At 43.4% G+C, this 20,344-nt stretch overlaps 1 pseudogene; it reads right to left on the reverse strand.

Annotated features, from left to right (window-relative positions):
- Positions 1-5,703: 5,703 nt before the first annotated feature.
- On the reverse strand, positions 5,704-17,609 carry LOC128070989 (etoposide-induced protein 2.4 homolog; annotated as a pseudogene).
- Positions 17,610-20,344: the final 2,735 nt, after the last annotated feature.

Consider the following 20,344-nt stretch of genomic DNA (forward strand, 5'->3'; position numbering starts at 1 on the left):
AATTAAGAAGTCATTAGCCCACTTCAGCTAACCCAGATTTAACCTGAGATTCCCAGACTCACTTTAGGAAAATGTGAATTATCTTCATACTGTCATCCTCAAAATATTAGGTGTATCATCAGTAGAGCATATTCTGGACTAATAATTGTTGATGAAAAGTCTTCTTAGGAATGTAATTAAAAGGACAATTACTTAAGGTCAAAAAGTAATATAAAACCAACAAGTGAGCTTAAAGTGAAACGTACACATGGTTGTCATAAATATTTCTCATTAGGAGTTACCTAGGGTTCATTAAAATGGTTCTCCAAAGGATTCATATTTTAGAGTTCATATGACCTGTTTTGATGGAAGTAGTATGCTATCCATTTTGGAGGATGAAAGTTCCCAGGTTTTTAATTGCAAGACAATAAAAAGTTCCAAGTAAAGTTTACAATAAATATTTAGGACCATCTCAGTATACTATATTCACACAAGACAAGGAACATGTGCTTTGTGGCAAAGTAGTATAATCAAAAACAGCAAGATCCCTGAAACACCTTTTGATTATGTTACAGTGGAAGTATACATTACTCATTCTAAAAATTATTGAGGTTCATACACGTTCCTTTTGAAATCCACAGAGGAAATCTAAATCTACACCATACTAACTTTCAAGACAAATGATGCCCTTTATTCAGCATAGGAATTTCGAGAAACTGTGGTTTTCCGAAGGAAAGTGGATAGAAAAATCAAATGAAGGAGTCAAGTACATTGGAGGGACAGAGGAATTCTTACAGAAGAAATGGTTCATGTGCAGAGGTAGATAAAGAGGTAACATATCAAGAGGGAAAGAAAGGAAAAGGGATAAATTAAGAGACTGGGCTGACATATAAACACTACTATATGTATATAACTCATAATGACTTACTAGTGTATATCACAAGGAGCTCTGTTCAATATCCTGTCATGGCTATGGGAAAATGATCTGAAGAAGAGCAGATAGATGTATATGTGTAAATGATTCATATTGCTGTACACCTGAAGTTAACATAACATTGTTATCAAATATACTTTGATAAAAATTAGTTTTAAAACAGCTAATATAATGTAAAGCTTGCAATTGACAGCTACTGTTGTAATGGGAAAAGTTTTAAGAACAGCAAAAGTGGTGGTGGAGTGGATAGAGATGAAAAATCAGCAAAGAAAGACAATTAAAATGGCAAGGATAAAAAGACAGGGAATTTCTCAGACTGAGGGTCTTGTTCTGATATCTTGGGTAGAAGCTGACCATCTCTCCTGATGTCATCTGCTCAGGCCCAAGTTCCAGGAAACAGGAACAACCTATAAAGAACTATCTATCTCATAGTCCTGTCTGCCCAAATAGGGTGAAGTAGTTGTACTCAAGAATAATGTTTATATCCTTTGAATTGAGAGATAGGTATCCTGGGTTAGAACCCCTATTTTTTCTCACTATTATTAGGAGGATAAAGGATGTCAAAACTCATTTGTGTCATAGCACTTGAAAACTGGAAAACAAACAGACATCAGTAAGGAGTTTATTTAAAAAGAGAATTGAGGAGAAGGAAATGGCAGCCCATTCTAGTGTTCTTGCCTGCAGAATCCCAGGGACGGAGGAGCCTGGTGGGCTGCTGTCTATGATGTTGCACAGAGTCAGACACGACTGAAGTGACTTAGCAGCGGCAACAGCAGGCTTGCTTTAGGGGGTGGTATTCCCTCCTGTGCAAAATGTTATTGTTGGATCAAAAAAAAAAAAAATCAGTAATCAACACAAAACTTCTTAAATGCAGTATTTAACAGATATCAAAATTGGTACAAAAATATCACATGATGAAAAATAGTACTAAAATTTAAACATAGGTAATTGTGGGGGGAAAAAAGAATTCAATAGAAGAACATTTCCATCTCAGAATCTGCAAATATTTTAAAATCAAAAGGAACTCTTAAAGTAAGTTTTTTTTAAAGATATGGAATGAGCAATAGGACAAACTAGTAAGAAGCTTAGAAGGGCACAAGCAAATGGGTGAGCAGGGAGTAAAATATGGTCTTTCTAATACGAAATATCTCTTTCTGCCAGCTTATTCTCAGTATAAGCTGCTAGGGAGGATGTTCTGACCTTAGTATGGAACTGCTTGCCAAAAGTTGAGCACAGGTCAAAATTTAGGGCACTGTGAGGAGAAAAACTTGACTAAAGTCTGGTCAAAGTCAGTAGTTAAGTAATGGACAAGAAAAACTATTTTTATTCTTTATAATAAGGATGAGAATAAGTCACTTAATATAACTGTGAAATTGTGGCAATAATGAAATGAAACAATTAAATTCATAAGTAGATGAAACACTATATAAAGTTGCTGCTGCTGTTGCTGCTGCTAAGTTGCTTCAGTCGTGTCCGACTCTGTGCGACCCCATAGATGGCAGCCCATTGGGCTCTGCCATCGCTGGGATTCTCCAGGCAAGAACATTGGAGTGGGTTGCCATTTCCTTCTCCAATGCATGAAAGTGAAAAGTGAAAGGGAAGTCGCTCAGTCGTGTCGGACTCCCAGCGACCCCATGGACTGCAGCCCACCAGGCTGCTCCGTCCATGGGAGTTTCCAGGCAAGAGTACTGGAGTGGGATGCCATTGCCTTCTCGATAAAGTTGCTAGTGAAACATAAGTATTTATTAGTATCTTCTTCTTTTTTTTTTTTTTTGGCTGGTTGGTGTGTAGCGTTTATTACTTTTAGGGATTATTGCCTGTTTCTAATTCATTAGCATTCGTCAAAGGCTATATCTGTAAACAGCATTGTCAGACAACTTTCGTTATCTGAGTTTTATGAAAGCATCAATAATATGAAAATAGCATTTATTTATATATTTAGATTTACCATCGAGATAGCGGCTTTGCAGCAAAATTTTCAGACAATCCCTAGAATTCATTATCAAGTATGTTTGTAGTTTCTACTTCATCTTGAATAATTATTGGTAAGCACCTTCTTTTAAATGACTTGCCATTTCATTTTCCAAATTACTATTATAATAGTGTACTAAAGATTTCTTACAATTATTTTTTTCATTTATTTCTATTATTAATGTACAGTATAATTGTTTGTGCTTTATCATGTGTTCCCAATTCCTTTTTATGCATATTGTTAATGAATATACGATGGTGATTTACTTTATGCAAAATATCCAAAAAATATAATTTTGGAAAAAGTTTCATGCTTTTGACTTATTTAAAAAAGGGGGGGGGGTGGTGCTTCCCTCACAGCTCAGTTGGTAAGAATCAGCCTGCAATACAGGACACTCCAGTTCGATTCCTGGGTGGGAAAGATCCACTGCAGAAGGGATATGCTACCCACTCCAGTATTCTTGGGCTTTGCTTGTGGCTCAGCTTGTAATGAATCTGCCTGCAATGTGGGAGACCTGGGTCTGATCCCAGATTTTTTGCTGTTTAGTTGCTCAGTCATGTCTGAGTCTGCGACCCCATGGTCTCCAGCACGCCAGGCTTTTCTGTCCATCACCAACTCCTGGAGTTTACTTAGTCTCATGTCCACTGAAACGGTGATACCATCCAACCATCTCATTCTCTGTCATCCCCTTCTTCTCCTGCCTTCAATCATTCCCAGCATTAGGGTCTTTTTCAGTGAGTCAGCTCCTCGCATCAGGTGGCCAAAGTATTGGAGTTTCAGCTTCAACATCAGTCCTTCCAATGAATATTCAGGACTGACTTCCTTCAGGATGGACTGGTTGGATCTCCTTGCAGTCCAAGGGACTCTCAAGAGTATTCTCCAACACCACAGTTCAAAAGCATCAAAATCTTCAGGGCTCAGCTTTCTTTGTAGTTCAAGCCTCACATCCATACATGAGCACTGAAAAAACAAAAACAAAAACATAACTTGACTAGACAGACCTTTAATGTCTCTGGTTTTTAATATTCTGTCTAGGTTGGCCATAACTTTTCTTCCAAGATGCAAGTGCCTTTTAACTTCATGGTTGCAGTCACCATCTGCATTTGTTTTGGAGCTCCCCAAAATAAAGTCTGTTGCTGTTTCCACTGTTTCCTCATCTATTTGCCATGAAATGATGGGACCAGATGCCATGATCTTAGTTTTCTAATTATTGAGTTTTAAGCCAACTTTTTCACTCTCCTCTTTCACTTTCATCAAGAAGCTCTTTAGTTCATTTTCACTTTCTTCCATAAGGATGGTGTCATCTCTTTACCTGTGGTGGTTGGTATTTCTCCCTGCTAATCTCCTTGATTCCAGCTTGTGCTTCATCCAGTCCAGAGTTTCTCATGATGTATTCTGCATATAATTTAAATAAGCATGGGGACAATATACAGCCTTGATGTGCTCCTTTCTCTGTTTGGAACCAGTCTGTTGTCCCATGTCCAGTTCTAAGTGCTGCTTCCTGACCTGCATACAGATTTCTCCAGAGGCAGGTCCGGTGGTCTGGCATTCCCATCTCTTTTAGAATTTTCCAGAGTTTGTTGTCATCCACACTGTTCAAGGCTTTGGCATAGTCAATAAAGCAAAAATAGGTGTTTTTCTGGAACTCGCTTGCTTTTTCTATGATCCAACAGATTTTGGCAATTAGACCTGTGGTTGGTTCTACTGCCTTTTCTAAATCCAGCTTGAACATCTGTAAATTCATGGTTCATGTACTATTGAAGCCTGGCTTGGAGAATTTTGAGCATTACTTTACTAGTGGGCCTTTCTTTGGATTGGAATGAAAACTGACCTTTTTCAATCCTGTGGCCAATGCTGAGTTTTCAAAATTTGTTGGCAATATGTATGCTTATGTATGTGATTCACAGGAAAACAGCAATAACAAAATAAAACAGCTAGCATCACAAATATCTATTCATCCAAGAGTGGTGAAATGTAGGAAGAGGAAGGGGAAGTGGGAGTGGGGAATGACACAGGGAGAAAGAGGATTCAGATCAGTGCTGGTCTGGGGCTGGCAAATACTAGAAAAGGGTTGAGAAAAATCAGTGGTCCTTTCAGACTCTCAAGTGTTTAAAGTCCATGGTGGTGTCAGGAAGATTCTGCCTTACATGCACCTAACATAAAAATCTGGATTCCTCAGATTCTTCAGAGATAAGGGAAACATGGGCAGAGCCCTCAAAGGGTATGCTCCACTTTCTTTGGGGGCAGCGGGTCGAGGGGGAAGTGGTGAACGAGGAAAAGAGTTCCCATGAAGTCTTTCTGTTCCCATCCACCCCCTCCAGATGGCAGATAACTTAGTGGCTGGCAGCAGTTTCAGTCTGGCGTTAGATGGGTGTGGTGAGGGAACTTCTTTGCAGAAATAAAGCTACTCAGGAGAGCCCACAGGTAGAGCATCTAATGGAAAACTCTGCTGTTTAAGAAAACCACCAAGAAGAAGACATTCAATTGAAAAGATGTGCTTTGCCAGGTGTCTTTGTTTTACTGGCACTGATAATGAATAAAGGAAAAAGGATAGAGAAGAGGCAGCCACAATGCAGGAGAGCGCATTGCCATCTTACATTGGAAACCCAGGGGTAAACCAAATCCAAAGTAGTAAGGCCAGTTTCTTTCTATGCTGATATCGCTGGTGCATTCCAATTCCTTTACTGAACCAACAATTTTCAAAGCAATATAATGGGTACAGAAGTGAACAGAGAAGAGATGTATGCAGGAGACTAAGCAACTGGCCAAAATGAAGGGTAAAAAGGCTGACAAACATATCCTGGAGGAGGAAGAGCGATTACAGTGAAAGGCTAAAGAGCACATCAGCAGTAATTCTGCTGTTAGAGAATGGGTGAGGTTCCCTCCTTGACACCTCAAATGCCAGGTCAGCTAAATCCTGGAACCAAATTATGTTGACAAGATTGCTAAGAATGAAGAGGGGGAGCACAGAGAGCGATCAGATAATTGCCCTGAAGAAGAACTTCAGCCATGACCAAAAATCTCCATGTAGAGATGGATTACCAATAATATGGGCCACTACTGACTGAAACACAGGATTAAAAAGTTCATAAAACAAGAGGAGACTGAATCAGAAAACTCCATCATCACAAGTGCAGCAGTGAAAAGTTCTCCCAACAACATGTGGCTCACTTTCCTGCTTCCTCTCTGTGCTCTGGTCTTCTCTCTGAGCCAGGTTACTGCCTGCCCCTTTTTGATGCTGCTCCTCCCTCTTTTGTTGAATTCAAGCATCCAACTTTGAGACAGTACAAATTCCCCAGACAGAGTCTGATTCCCCTTGCAAGGTCCTGCTGAAAGGTTTTGACATTCAGCCATCGCTTCACTATCCAAACTATCAACTACACAAAGCAGAGAAAGAGGCGTTTCCCAATATTTCATCATGAAGGACTCAGTAGCTTCTCTATCTTGGCTCTGGCTCCAGCTGCAACCCTTACCCACCACTGGCCTCCGGCCCCTTTGAGCTGCTCCACTCCTGGCCGCCAGTTCCTACCCAGGCATTCCCAGGGCAGGGGACACTGTGTCTGCACTGCAGTGTACATCTTTGTATCACAATAAATGGCTGATTTATTCTGATAAGTATACAGAAAGTGACAAATAACAATCATGTGTATTAATCATTTTTTAAATCATTGGAGCATGTTCTTATGCCTTTTATGGCAGCTATCATAATGCTTTATTTCCAGGAATGCTTTTCCAATGTGTACTCTCATTGGTTAATGTCATAATTCTTTATTTGAACTAATTATCATCTGATTATTAGTTGACTGTAATTGCTTACATGTTTTAAGTTTTGTGACATTAGTTACTGCAATATCAGTAAAATTAAGCAATGACATTTACTTTCCAAAAGAGATATTAAATTAAAACAAAGGGCCCATTTTACCTGTTGAAATGAAAAAAGGTAATCACTAATACTAATAGAGCCATAGGAAAACTTTCAAGTAAGAATGTAGTAATATAGACATATACTATTAGAATGGTTCTGTAGTAAGACATTAATACTAATAGACTGGTAAGCATTACTCTAAAAATTATTTTCTAAACTATATCTTATATAAATATATTAAGGTGTGTTTACCCTTGGTGCCTGATTTCACTACTGAGTTGTTACCTACGTGTTCTTGACTGCTTAGTTGTCTCTGGCTCTTTGCGACTCCATGGCCTATAACCTGCCAGGCTCCTTGTCCGTGAAACTCTCTGGGCAAAAATACTGGAGAGGGTGGCCATTTCCTTCTCCAGGGGATTGTTCTGAGCCAGGGATCAAACTCAGGTCTTCTGTACTGGAGGAAGATTCTTTTCCACTGAGTCATCAAAGAAGCCCCATTTACCTACAGTATGTTTGCTCAGTTCTGTCCCATTCTTTGAGACTGCATGGATTGGAGCTTGCCAGTGCCCCAGTGCTCTTCTATCCATGGGCTTCTCCAGGCAAGAATACCAAAATGGGTTGTCATTTCCTTCTCCAGGGATTCAACTAAAGAAGATTATTAAAAAGATCAATCACTACTTTAGAAGAACCAGTCACACTGTATTACTTATTTATAACAGCTTACTAAGAAATTCTAAGTATTTCTGTGATTGGGGAAATATAAAGATTAGTAGACATCAGTATTAAAATAAGACATAAGCGCTGAAAAAGGAGCTATAGTATTGCTTTTTAAGAATAGTAAAATTTAATATACTTACATATATATGTATATATGAAATCTTACATAAGCATAAATATATATATATACATGTATAAATATTTATGTATATATATTAAATGGCTATATAAACTACATAGATAAATTCTAGAGAAACCCTTGGAAAATAAGTGTTAGTCCTGTCCTTCATTAAGTCCATTTTCTTCTGTTAGATATGATTTTTCATGTTAACTCCTAGAAGGAAGAATTTTATATTAGGGAAAAATAGTCTGTCAGCAGAGTTTTTTCAGGTATAGACATGTATTAGCTGAAAATTGTGTTTATTATACAGAAACTGAGGTGACAGAAATTGCAGAAATTGTCCGTAGTGGATCTCCTCATTTTGTTACTTTTGGGATTTTTAGTGTAAAACATTACCTGTATTTGCTTAATGACAAAGTTCCAAATATGTTTACTGCAAAGACACTAAGGCTTTCAACTCCTAAATATTTTAAATATTTTCATTATTTTTTCTTATTTTTACTTTTCTTTTGTATTACGGAAAAGGAAAATCACACACAATTAAACAATATGCCATGCAAGAGTGATGATATTGGTGACGTTTGAGACGGCAATAAATTATGAAAAACAGGTAATGGTAAAAGTTCTCTTCTGTATTTTATAGTGATTAAGTTAACGCGATTGGTAAATCTAGTAGAATATTTGGCTCTTTTTATTTTTATTTTTTTTAGACTGTCCCTCAAAGGTCTCCATTTACCCCTCCTCTGCCTCTGTATTTTCTTCCCGCCGTACTGTCTCTGCGGTTCATCTCGTGATACATAAAGGTCCCTTACGCTTGTCTCCTCACGCCATACATCCGGTTCCTTATGCTCTTGATGGAAGAGGCAGGGCTGCGTTTAACATTAGTTTAGCTAGTGGTCGACTGAGGAGGTTTGGTGTTGCGTGTTCGGAAGAACGAGACAAAAGAAAGGTAACAAAAGAAAGGCATTTTAAGATGGAAAACCGGATTTACACCTTACAAGAACATGTTTATAGGTATAGCATCAGTATTTTACTGGAGAAAAATGGTAACTCAGACTGAATTTTCCTGTCAGGCTTTTCCCCATAAGAGCTAGTAGCTGAGTGTATGTATATACGTGTGTGTGTGTACATTACCCTTAAAAGTCTTATTAGTTTATTTCTTGAAAAGTATCTTTAATTTTTATTCCTTGGAGAATCAGTGCCTGAAGTAGCAATGGAAAGCCGGTGAAGTTCGAGGGTTCTTTTGTCTGAATGGAGGGCTGGGGGACAGGAGGGAGGGTGGGAGTGGGGGTGGGGCAAAGAAGGGGGTTTGAAATGTCTGGATGTTGGCTGTGGGAGGATATACTGGACATATACTCCTACCCTGGGACTGAGAAAGCTGTTTTTCCATTGTAACTTTTCTTTGGTATATAAGGCTGGACTTTTCTCCACAAGCTTATGGCTACTAGGGCGGAATGTTGGTTGCATTCGGTGTGTAATTCGTTTTTTTTTCTTTCTTTTTTCCCATTGGTTTGGGGAAGCCCACCAGGCTCCCCTGTCCCTGGGATTCTCCAGGTAAGAACACTGGAGTGGGTTGCCATTTCTTTCTCCAAAGCATGAAAGTGAAAAGTGAAAGGGAAGTCACTCAGTCGTGTCCGACTCTTCCCGACCCCATGGACCACAGCCTACCAGACTCCTCTGTCCATGGGATTTTCCAGGCAAGAGTACTGGAGTGGGGCTGCTAGTTGGCTGAATGTTGCTTAGGTGTGTAACTAGACTTTTTGTTTTTTTCTTCCCGTTGCCTTGGGGCTGCTAGTGCGCTGGGCTATTACTTTGGTGTGTAAACTTGTGTTTCTCCTTTGGCTTGGGGCTGCTAGTTGCGGAGGCTTAGTCGTGCAGAATGTTGCTCTGATGTGTAATTCGGGTTTTTTTCCGTTGGCTTGGGGCTGCTAGTTGTGTGGAATGCTGTTTTGGCGGGTAACGCGACTTTTCTTCCTCCACTTGGGGGTGCTAGTTGGGCTGAATGTTGTTTTGGTGTGTAATTCGAATTTTTTTTTTTTTTTCTTTCCGTTGCCTTGCGGCTGCTAGTGCGCCAGACTATTTCTTTGCTGTGTAAACTGGCTTTTCTCCCTTGGCTTGGGGCTGCTAGTTGTGCGGAATGCTACTTTGGTGGGTAAGACGTCTTTTCCTCCTCCACTTGGGGTTGCTAGTCCGGCCGAATGTTGTTTTGCTCTGGTGTGTAATTCGGCTTCTTTTCCATTGGCTTGGGGCTGTTAGTTGCAGGGCCTTAGTCATGCAGAATGTTGCTGTGGTGTGTAATTTGGATTTTTTCCGTAGGTTTGGGGCTGCTAGTCGGGCTGAAGGTTGTTTTGCTATTTCGACTTTTCCGCCAACGCCTCCCCCCCCGCCCACCGACTCCGTTTCCTTGGGGCTGCTAGTGCGCCTTACTACTGCTGTGGCATGTAAACTGGCTTTTTTTTTTTTTTTTTTTCCATTGGCTTGGGGCGGCTTGTTGCGGGGTTTAGTCGTGCAGAATGTTACTCTGGTGTGAAATTCGGCTTTTTTTCCGTTGGCTTACGGTTGCTAGTTGTGAGGGCTTAGTCATGCAGCATGTTGCTCTGGTGTGAAAGTCAGCTTTTCTCTGTTGGCTTGGGGCTGCTTGTTGCAAGGGCTTGGTCGTGTAGAATGTTGCTCTAGTGTGTAATTCGGCTTTGTTCCGTTGGCTTGGGGCTGCTAGTTGCGGGGCCTTAGTCACGTAGAATGGTGCTGTGGTGTGTAATTTGGATTGTTTCCGTAGGTTTGGGGCTGCTAGTTGTGTGGAATGCTGCTTTGTTGTGTAACGCGGCTTTTCTCCCTCCGCTTGGGGCTGCTAGTAGGGCTGAAGGTTGTTTTGCTGTTTATTTCGACTCTCCCACCCCCGTTTCCTTGGGGCTGCTGGTGCGCTTTACTACTGCTATGGCATGTAAACCGGCTTCTTTTTTCCGTTGGCTTGGGGCTGCTTGTTGCGGGGGCTTAATCGTACAGAATGTTGCTCTGGTATGAAATTCGGCTGTTTTCCATTGGCTTGGGGCTGCCAGTTGGGGGGGCTTAGTCGTCAGAATGTTGCTCTGGTGTGTAATTCGGGTTTCTTTCCGTTGGCTTGGGGCTGCTATTTGCAGGGGCTTAGTCGTGCAGAATGTTGCTCTGGTGTGTAATATGGCTTTTTTCTGTTGGTTTGGGGCTGCTAGTTGTGCGGAATGATGCTCTGGTGGGTATCACTTTTTTTCTTCCTCCCACAAGGAGCTGCTAGAAGGGCTGAAGGTTGCTCTGGTGAGTAATTTGGCTTTTTTTTTTCCCCCCGTTGCCTTGGGGCTGCTACTGTGCAGAACAGTTGTCTCGGCATGTAAACTGGCTTTTCTCCCTTGACTTGGGGTTGCTAGTTGCGGTGGCTTAGTCGTGCATAATGTTGCTCTGGTGTGTAATTCGGCTCTTCTCCCTTGACCTGGGGTTGCCGGTTAGGGGGGTTTAGTCCTGCAGAATGTTGCTCTGGTGTGTAATTCAGGTTTTTTTCCGTTGGCTTGGAGCTGCTCGTTGTGGGGGCTTAGATGTGCAAAATGATGCTCTGGTGTGTAATTTGGCTTTTTTCCGTTGGTTTTGGGCTTCTAGTTGTGTGGAATGATGCTCTGGTGGGTATCACGTCTTGTCTCCCTCCACAAGAAGCTGCTAGTCAGGCTGAATGTTGCTCTGGTGTGTAATTCAGTTGTTTTTCTCTTTCGCTTGCTTTGGGGCTGCTAGTGTGCAGAACTATTGTTCTGGCATGTAGACGGGCATTTCTCCCTTGACTTGGGGTTGCTACTTGCGGGGCTTAGTTGTGCAGAATATCCCTCTGGTGTGTAATTCATTTTTTTTCTGTTGGCTTGGGGCTGCTAGTTGTGGGGGCTTGGTCGTGGAGAATGTTGCTCTGGTGTGTAAGTTGGCTTTTTCCGTTGGTTTGGGGCTTCTAGTTGTGCGGAATGATGCTCTGGTGGGTATCGCGGCTTTTCTCTCTCCTCAAGGAGCTGCTAAGTCAGGCTGAATGTTGCTCTGGTGTGTAATTCGTATTTTTTTTTTAACCTTTGGCATTGGAGTCGCTAGTGGGGCATATTATTGCTTTTGTGTGTAAAACGGTTTTTCTCCTATGACTTGGGGCTGCTAGTTGTGGGGCTTAGTCGTGCAGAATGTTGCTCTGGTGTGTAATTTGCCTTTTTTCCGTTGGCTTGGGGCTGCTATTTGTGCTGAGTGCTGCTTTGGTGGGTAACGTGGCTTTTCTTCCTCCATTTGTGGGTGCTAGTGGGGCTGAATGTTGGTCTGGTGGGTAAATAGGCTTTTTGTTTGTTTGTTTGTTTCCGATGACTTGGGCTGCTGGAGCGCCAGACAATAGCTTTGGTGTGTAAACCAGCTTTTCTCCCTCCACTTGGGGCTGCTAGTTGCTGGGGCTTAGTTGTGCAGAATGTTGCTGTGGTGTGTAACTTGGCTTTTTTTCCCATTTGCTTGGGGCTGCTAGTGCGCGTACTATTGCTTTGGTGTGTAAACCGGCTTTTCTCCCTTGTCTTGAGGCTGCTAGTTGCGGGGGCTTAGTCGTCCAGAATGTTGCTCTGGTGTGTAATTTGGGTTTTTTTCTTTGTCTTGGGGCTGCTAGTTGTGGGGGCTTGGTCCTGCAGAATGTTGTTGTGGTGTGTAATTCAGCTTTTATCCGTTGGCTTGGGGCTGCTAGTTGTGGGGCCTTAGTTGTGCAGAATGTTGCTGTGGTGTGTAATTTGGCTTTATTTCCATTGGCTTGGGGCTGCTAGTGCACCGGAGTATTGTTTTGGTGTGTAAACCGGCTTTTGTTCCTTGGCTTGGGGCTGGTAATGGTGTGGGATGCTGGTTTGGTGGGTAACAAGGCCTATCTCCCTCCACTTGGATGTTCTAGTCTGGCTGAATGTTGTTGTGGTGTTTAATTCTTTCTTCTTCTTCTTTTTTTTTTTTTTTTTTTTTGTCCTGTTGCCTTGGGGCTGCTAGTGCTCTGGACAGTTGCTTTGGTGTGTAAACAGGCTTTTCTCCTTTGGCTTGGGGCTGCAGGTGGCGGGGGCTTAATCGCGCAGGATATTCCTGTGGTGTGTAATTCGCCTTTTCCAATTGGCTTGGGGCTGCTAGTTGTGTGGAATGCTGCTTTGGGGGGTAACGCGTCTTTACGCCCTCCAGTTGGGGTTGCTAGTCGGGCTGAATGTTGCTTTGCTGTGTAATTCCGCTTTTTACATTTTTTCCCGATCCATTGGGGCTGCTTGTGCGCCGTGCTATTCCTTTTGTGTGTAAAGGGGCTTTTCTCCTTTGGCTTGGGGCTGAGTGGTCCAGAATGTTGCTCTAGTTTGTAATTCGGGTGTTTGTTTTTTTTTTTTTCCGTTGGCTTGGGGCGGCTAGTTGCGGGGCTGAGTCAGGGAGAATGTTGCTCTGGTGTGTAATTTGTTGGCTTGTGGCTGATAGTTGCGGGGGCTTAGACGTGAAATATGTAGCTCTGGTGCGTAATTCGGCTTTTTTCCATTGGCTTGGGGCTGCCAGTTGTGTGGGATGCTGGTTTGATGGGTAACACGGGTTTTCTCCCTCCACTTGCGTGTTCTAGTCCGGCTGAATTTTGTTTTGGTGTTTAATTCAGTTTTATTTCTTTTCCGTTGCTTTGGGGCTGCTAGTACGTTGTACTATTGCTTTGGTGTGTAAGGCTGTTCTCTCTTTGCTTGGGACTGCAGGTTGCGAGGGCTTAATAGTGCAGAATGTTGCTCTGACGAGTAATTCGGCTTTTCTCTGTGGGCTTGGGGCTGCTAGTTGTGCGGAGTGTTCCTTTGCTGGGTAACGCGGCTTTTCTCCCTCCACTTGGGGTTGCTAGTCGGGCTGAATGTTGCTTTGGTGTATAATTCGGCTTTTTAAATTATTTTTCCCTGTTGCCTTTGGGCTGCTTGTGCTCCGTTCTATTGCTTTGGTGTGTAAAGCGGCTTTTATCCCTTTGTTTGCGGCTGCTAGTTGTGGGGGCTGAGTCGCGTAGAATGTTGGTCTGGTGTGTACCTCTGGTTTTCTCCATGGGCTTGGGGCTGCTATTTGGGGTGGCTTAATCATGAAGAATGTTGTTCTGGTGTGTAATTCGTCTTTTGGGCTGCTGGTTGTGCGGAATGATGCTTTTGTGTATAAAGTGGCTTTTTTCCCTCCATTTGAAGCTATTAGTAGGGTTGAATGTTGTTTTGATGTTTAATTCAGCATTTTTTTTTTTTTCCCCGTTGCATTGGGGCTGCTTGTGTGCTATTATATTGCTTTGGTATGTCAAGCGGCTTTTCTCCCTTTTCTTGGGGCTGCTAGTTGGCGGGGCTGAGTCATGCAGAATGCTGCTCTGGCGTGTAATTTGGTTGTTTTCTGTTGGCTTTTGGCTGTTAGTTGTGTGGTTTAGGTGTGCCGAATGTTCTGGTGTGTAATTCTCCTTTTTTTCCTTTTGCTGGGTATTGTTTTCGCTTTGGCTCCGTCCCTTCATTCTTTCTAGAGTTATTTCTCCACTGACCTCCAGTAGCATATTGGGCACCTACTGGCCTGGGGAGTACCTCTTTCAGTATCCTACCATTTGCCTTTTCATACTGTTCATGGGGTTCTCAAGGCAAGAATACTAAAGTGGTTTGCCATTCCCTTCTCCAGTGGACCACATTCTGTCCGACCTCTCCACCATGACCCGCCCGCCTTGGGTTGCCCCGTGGGCATGGCTTGGTTTCATTGAGTTTGAAGAGGCTGTGGTCCTAGTGTGATTAAAATGACTAGTTTTCTGTGAGTATGGTTTTAGTGTGTCTGCCCTCTGATGCCTTCTTGCAACACCTACCGTCTTACTTGGGTTTCTCTTACCTTGGACGTGAGGTATCTCTTCACGGCTGTTGCCGCGAAGCTCAGCCGCTGCTCCTTACGTTGGATGAGGGGTATCTCCTCCCACTGCCCTTCCTGACTTTCAACATGGGATGGCTCCACTACCCTCATTCAAACCAGACATTGTTACATAGGATCAGAAGAGAGGCTGGACCATTGTGCTCCCAACACTGAAATTTCAGAAAGCAATCTTTTCATTTTTTTCAAATTATTTTAATGGGAAGACATTAAATTTACATATTGGGTTAGTTTTTGCCTTACATCAACAAGAGTAGGTCACCAGTACACATGTGTTCCTGCATCCAGAACCTTCCTCCCACCTCACTCCCCAGACTATTGCTCTTTGTTGTCCCAGAGCACTGGTTTTGGGTGCCCTGCCTCATGCACTGAACTTGCACCAGTCATCTGTTTATGTATGGTAACGTATATGTTTCAGTGCTCTTCGCTCAAATCACCCCACCATTGCCCTCTCCACAGTCTGTTCTTTCCATGTCTGTCTCCTTTGCTGCCCTGCATGTTGGATCATCAGGACCATCTCTCCAAATTTCATACATATGCATTCCTACCCAGGACCTGTATTCCTCTTTTTGACTTTACTTCATTCTGTAGAGGAGGCTCCTGTTTCACCCACCTCTCTAGAATTGACTCAAATGCATTCCTTTCCACAGCTGAGTAATAGTCCACCATGTATATATACCACCACTTTCTTATCCATTCACCTGCAGTGGATATCTAGATTGCTTCCATGCCCTAGCTATCATAAACAGTCGTGCGCCGGGAGCCAGCACGGGAGATCCCACCCATGACAAGGTCATGGGGGAATGAACTGTTAAAGCAAGGCTTCAGGACTCGAGGGTCTCCCTAGACCTGCTCGAGCATCTACCCCCAAACCAGAATCTGTCTGTCTCACTATTTTGTGCCTTTCACCAACTCTCCTGACATACAGGGGGCTATCCACAACCACCTTTCTCTGGAGTAAATCAGCTTAGGGCTCTATCTAGCTAATAAGTCTCCTGGACATGAGAGGAATATTTCAAATCAAACCCCCACTGTTAGCATTCTAGCTTGCTTGACAGGTTTATCCAGACTCTTGCAGCTACGCATAGGATTGTTCACAGCCTCCCAACTGTGAGAAGCATGGGAAGCCTGAAACATAGAGCCTTCCAAAGAATTAAAAGTTATTAGAGTAGTGCTGGCGTAGGATTTCATTATTGGGCCGAAGCTTGTCGCTGAGTTCCCATATCTCTTATCCATCGGACACCTGAGAGTGCATTCGTTAACATAGTTGTAATGTAAGAAGAAGTGTAGCCTTGAAATTAACCACATCAGACCTTTGAGCTAATTGGTTCTTTCTTTCTTGTAACTCACTGCACCTTTCCTCCGTGAGAAATGTAACTTGTTTAATACTTTCTGAGGCGGACATAGGTTAGAAATAGAGAGAAAACACATTTCAAGGGAAAATAAGTTTTCTGGTTGAAGAGCCTTTATCTAAAGAGGGTCATAAAATGTTCACAGGCCTCCAAGGCCAGAAGATAACGTACACAGTATTGTTTCTCGGAAAGGTATGCAGAAAAAAAAATCGTGGTTTTGACAGAGACAAAACAGATGTAATGTTTGGCCTGACTCTGTATGACTTTGCATCTTTCACTTCCCTCTACGTACAACTGAAGGTATAAAAGTCCCTTTGAAAGTAAAATAATGGGCCTTGCTCACTGAAGAAGCTTGGTCACCCCGCATTTTTATTTTTTTCCTCTTTCTTTCTTTCTCTCTCCCTCTCCCTCCCTCTCTTTTTCAGGCTGATCCCTTGGAACACAGAAGCTCCCTCTTGCCTGGCCAAGGAATAACAGCCTCTTTCTCCCCTCTATTTTCTTATCTACAACATTCTTTCCTTATCTCTCTCTAAATCATTCGCCGTTTCTCCTGAGGGTTTGCCTGGATCCTGCCTGTGCTGGACCCCAGCAATCGTGGGATGAATAGCGGCGTACATGTGTCTCTTTCAGTTTTGCTTTCCTTGGGGTGTATGCTTGGGTGATTGCTGGTCATAGGACAGTTCCATTTCCAGGTTTTGAAGAAATCATATGGTTGATTGTGGCTATACCAGTTTTCATTCCTAGCAACAGTGTAAGTTGGTTACCTTTTCACTCCCTCTCCAGGGTTTCTTGCTTGAGACTTTGGGTGATGGTCCTTGGGACCAGTGTGAGATGACATCTCATTGCGGTATTGACTCTCATCACTCTGATAATGAGTGATGTTGAGCATGTGTCCTGTGTTCGTTAGCCATCAGTATATGTTCTCTAGAGAAATGTCTATTTAGTTCTTTTGCCCACTTTTTGGTCGGGTTGTTTATTTTTCTGGTATTGAGTTGCATGAGCTGCTTGTATATGTGGGAGATTAACTCTTGGGCAGCTGTGTGCTTTGTTGTAATTTGCTCCAGTTCTGAAGGCTGTCTTTTCACCTTGCTTATAGTTTGCTTCACTGTGCAGAAGCTTAGAAATTTAAATTGGTCACTGTTGTTTCCTTCTGTGTTTATTTCCATTACTCTGGGAGGTGGGTCACTGAGGAGAAGATCTTGCTGTGATTTCTGTCAGAGAGTGTTCTGCCTGTGTTTTTCTCTAAGAACGTTATAGTTTCCGGTCTTCCACTTAGGTCTTTAATCCATTTTGCATTTGTTTGTGTGTGTGCCATTAGCAAACATTTCATTCTTTTAATGTGGTTGACTGTTTTCCCAGACCCGCTTGTTCAAGAGGTTGTCTTTGCTCCGTTGCATATTGATGCCTCCTCTGTCAAAGACAAGGAGGCCGTGGGTGTGTGGCTTCGTCTCTGGACTCCCTATTTTGTTCCATGGGTCTGTATATCTGTCTTTGGCCCAGGACCTTATACTCTTGATGAGTAGCTTTGTAGTATAGTCTGAAGTCAGGAAGTCTGATTCCTCCGTTTCCATTGTTTCTCAAGAGTGATTTCCTCTTTGGAGGTCTTTTGTGTTTCCACACAGATTGTGAAATTATTTGTTCTAGGTCAGTGAAACACACCGTTGGTGTTTTGATAGGGATTTCACAGTTGAATATGAGAATATCAATGTGAATGAACGTACTGATCGATTGCCTTGAGTTGCACACTCGTGGTCACTATACTGATTCTTCTGATCCAAGAACATGGTACACGTCTTCTTCTATTTGTGTGATCTTTGATGTCTTTCACCATGGTTTTATGGTTTTCTGTACCAGGTCCTTGCTTTCTTCAAGTGACCGTATTCCTAAATATTTGATTCTCTTCCCTGGATGGTGAATGAGATACTTTCCTTAAGTTCTCTTTCTTGCTTTTCATTGCTAGTGTATCAGAATGAAAGGGACTCAAGGGATTCCTGAGTATTAAGTTTGTCTCCTGCAGCTATACTCTATTCATTGACTAGCTCAAGTAATTTTCTGCTGACATCCTTATTGTTCTCTGTGTAGAGGGTCATGGCATCTTCTAACAGTATTTTTTTTTTTTCTTCCAATCTGTATTCCTTTAATTTCCTTTTTTCCCTGATTGCTATGTCTAGGGCTAACTTAAAAACTAACTCCAATGTGTTTTTCACCTCAGAAAAGCTTACTGATGAAATTACGAAGCACTGAGAAATCTCAGTTCTACCAGATTCCCGCAATAAAATCATGAAGCTCTTCAGGAGTTGGGGGCAAATATTTAGGTGGCGGGGAAGCAGAATCTGTTAAGTATTTAGAAATCTATATCATCATCCAATTAGTCTGGAATACTTGTAGTCTTTCCTTTGTTTCAGAAGCTTCTAGAGCCCTAAGAGTAATGCAGGGCTTTCTAACTGAAACCAAGAAACTCAACAAGAGCTCATCAAACTCTAACAGTGCACGTTAGAAAAATTGCGTTACTGTGCCGCTAAAAGTTGTGAGCTTTATAGCCAAATTAAAGAATGGCAAAGGCACCTTCAAGATGATTGTGCTGAAGATCCTGCTAAAACAGGTGAGGCCACAGGGCAAGGGAACAGGGGAGGCGTGGGAGACCCCTGAATGAAGTGTGGTCCGAGGCAGAGGCAGGCTCCAAAGGCACAGCTGAGAAGAGTCCCTTAGGGCCACAGCTGTAAGTGTCACAGCCATGACTTTGGGTGTCTCCCTCAGGCCTGCATCTGAGGAGGATCAGCACCTGAGGCCTCTAGGTCAGGAATGACGAGAGACAGTACACCAGAGCAGCCACCAGAGACAGTTATTGTTGTAAATGTGGATGATCCCGGGAAAGAGCTGAGAGAGCGGGAGTCCAAGACCCATGCCCGTCAGTCAGAGCCCCTGGAGTTGCTGTCACTAGTGCAATGCAAAGGCACGAGGTGGTCCACAAGCAAAGAGGAGCTGGAAGGGGCTGCTATTCTCATCTGCTCTGAGTGCCAGACGGATTCAGACACACGCCTGCCATCTGCTGTGAAGACAGGGAGCAGGTCAGAGACCGAGGGCCTTCTTGCTGAAGACACACACACACATACACTCACACACACACTCACACATACACATGCACACCACCCCCTTGCCTGAAGACACAGTGTGCAACAGGGACTGCAAATCCTGACACGATAAGCAGTGACATTACACTACCCAGCACACACAAGTCAGGAGGAGGAGCGTAGCAGTCAGAAACAACCCCTGCTTGGGGGATGCAGACCACCTCAGATGCAGAACACCACAAGGAACCCAGAGCCAGGAGTGGGTCTGATGGCACGGCAGGGCCTGAGGATATGAGTGGTGGCTGGGCAAGTGGAAGTACCCAGCATCCTTGGAAATTCCTATTCCAGTGTGCTTCTTCCACTCAAGACTAGGGCTGTTGCTATTGGCTCTTCTGGCCCAGCATGTGGCCTGCATGGCTCCTTGACCTCAAGCAGATTATGAACCACGCTCACGTTTCTGTCATGATCAGCGACCAAGATAAAGACTTTCTTAACTACAAGATTGACGTGAAGGTCAGTGAGGGAGAATGAGGGCATGCGTGTACGGGACTTGGTGGGGAGTTGGGGGGATCATGTTATCTATGTTCATGTGATGTGAGAATGTGCAGAGGTTTTGTGGAAACTGTTAATGCCTGCCTGGGAGGCAAGCTGAGGCACCTAGAAGCTTGTACCTTTACCCTCATCCCTGTCCTAGAAGGTGCAGGTGCAGAGCCATCCAAGGTCCAACGGCAAGGTGATCATTTCCTTTGGGGACAACGCCTACTTCTGGAACATGGTGATCATTAAGGAGTATTACCTTGACATCACTGGTAAGACATGGCTTCATGGAGGTGTAGGTGTGTTAGGGGATGGATGATCCACCTGCGGAATCCACCCCTGTGTTCCCTGTCTTTCTGCAGGGTATAGGGCGCGTTATTCCACGCCACTCCACTGGTTCTTGGACTTTGAATGAGGAGCACCCAGCTGCAGGCTGTATATCAGGAGTCTTAAATTTCTCAACTGGTTGTCAGGCCACAACTGCCCAGGATCGAACAGGATTGCTGAGGTGGAGTTGCTTTGGGCCTGCATACAGTTGATGACTGATGTTGGAGTTCTTGGATGCTCACGAGAGTGTTTGGGCCTGGTCAGCCCTGGGCTGACCTTGCTTGTGTTGCCAGCAGATCATTGGTCAAGACATGTGGGACAATCCTGTGACGTATTACCCGAGGAAGGAAAGTTCTGCTCCGAGCGGTAACTGACAGAGACACATGCGGGGAGGGTGTCTGGAGGCGGGCCCTGAAGGGACAGCCGTGTCGTGGCCAGGACACTGTCCTTTTCCAAATGGGGATGCTCAGGCTCATGCAAGCTGGCTGCAGAGCCAGGCTTTGGGTCCTGCATGTAGCACATGACCTGCTGAGACTGGGGGCTTTGGAACTCGGTGTGTCCAAGTGAAGCAAGTCTTCCTCAGT

Source organism: Budorcas taxicolor, chromosome Y (genome assembly GCF_023091745.1).
Source record: "Budorcas taxicolor isolate Tak-1 chromosome Y, Takin1.1, whole genome shotgun sequence".
NCBI lineage: Eukaryota > Metazoa > Chordata > Mammalia > Artiodactyla > Bovidae > Budorcas > Budorcas taxicolor.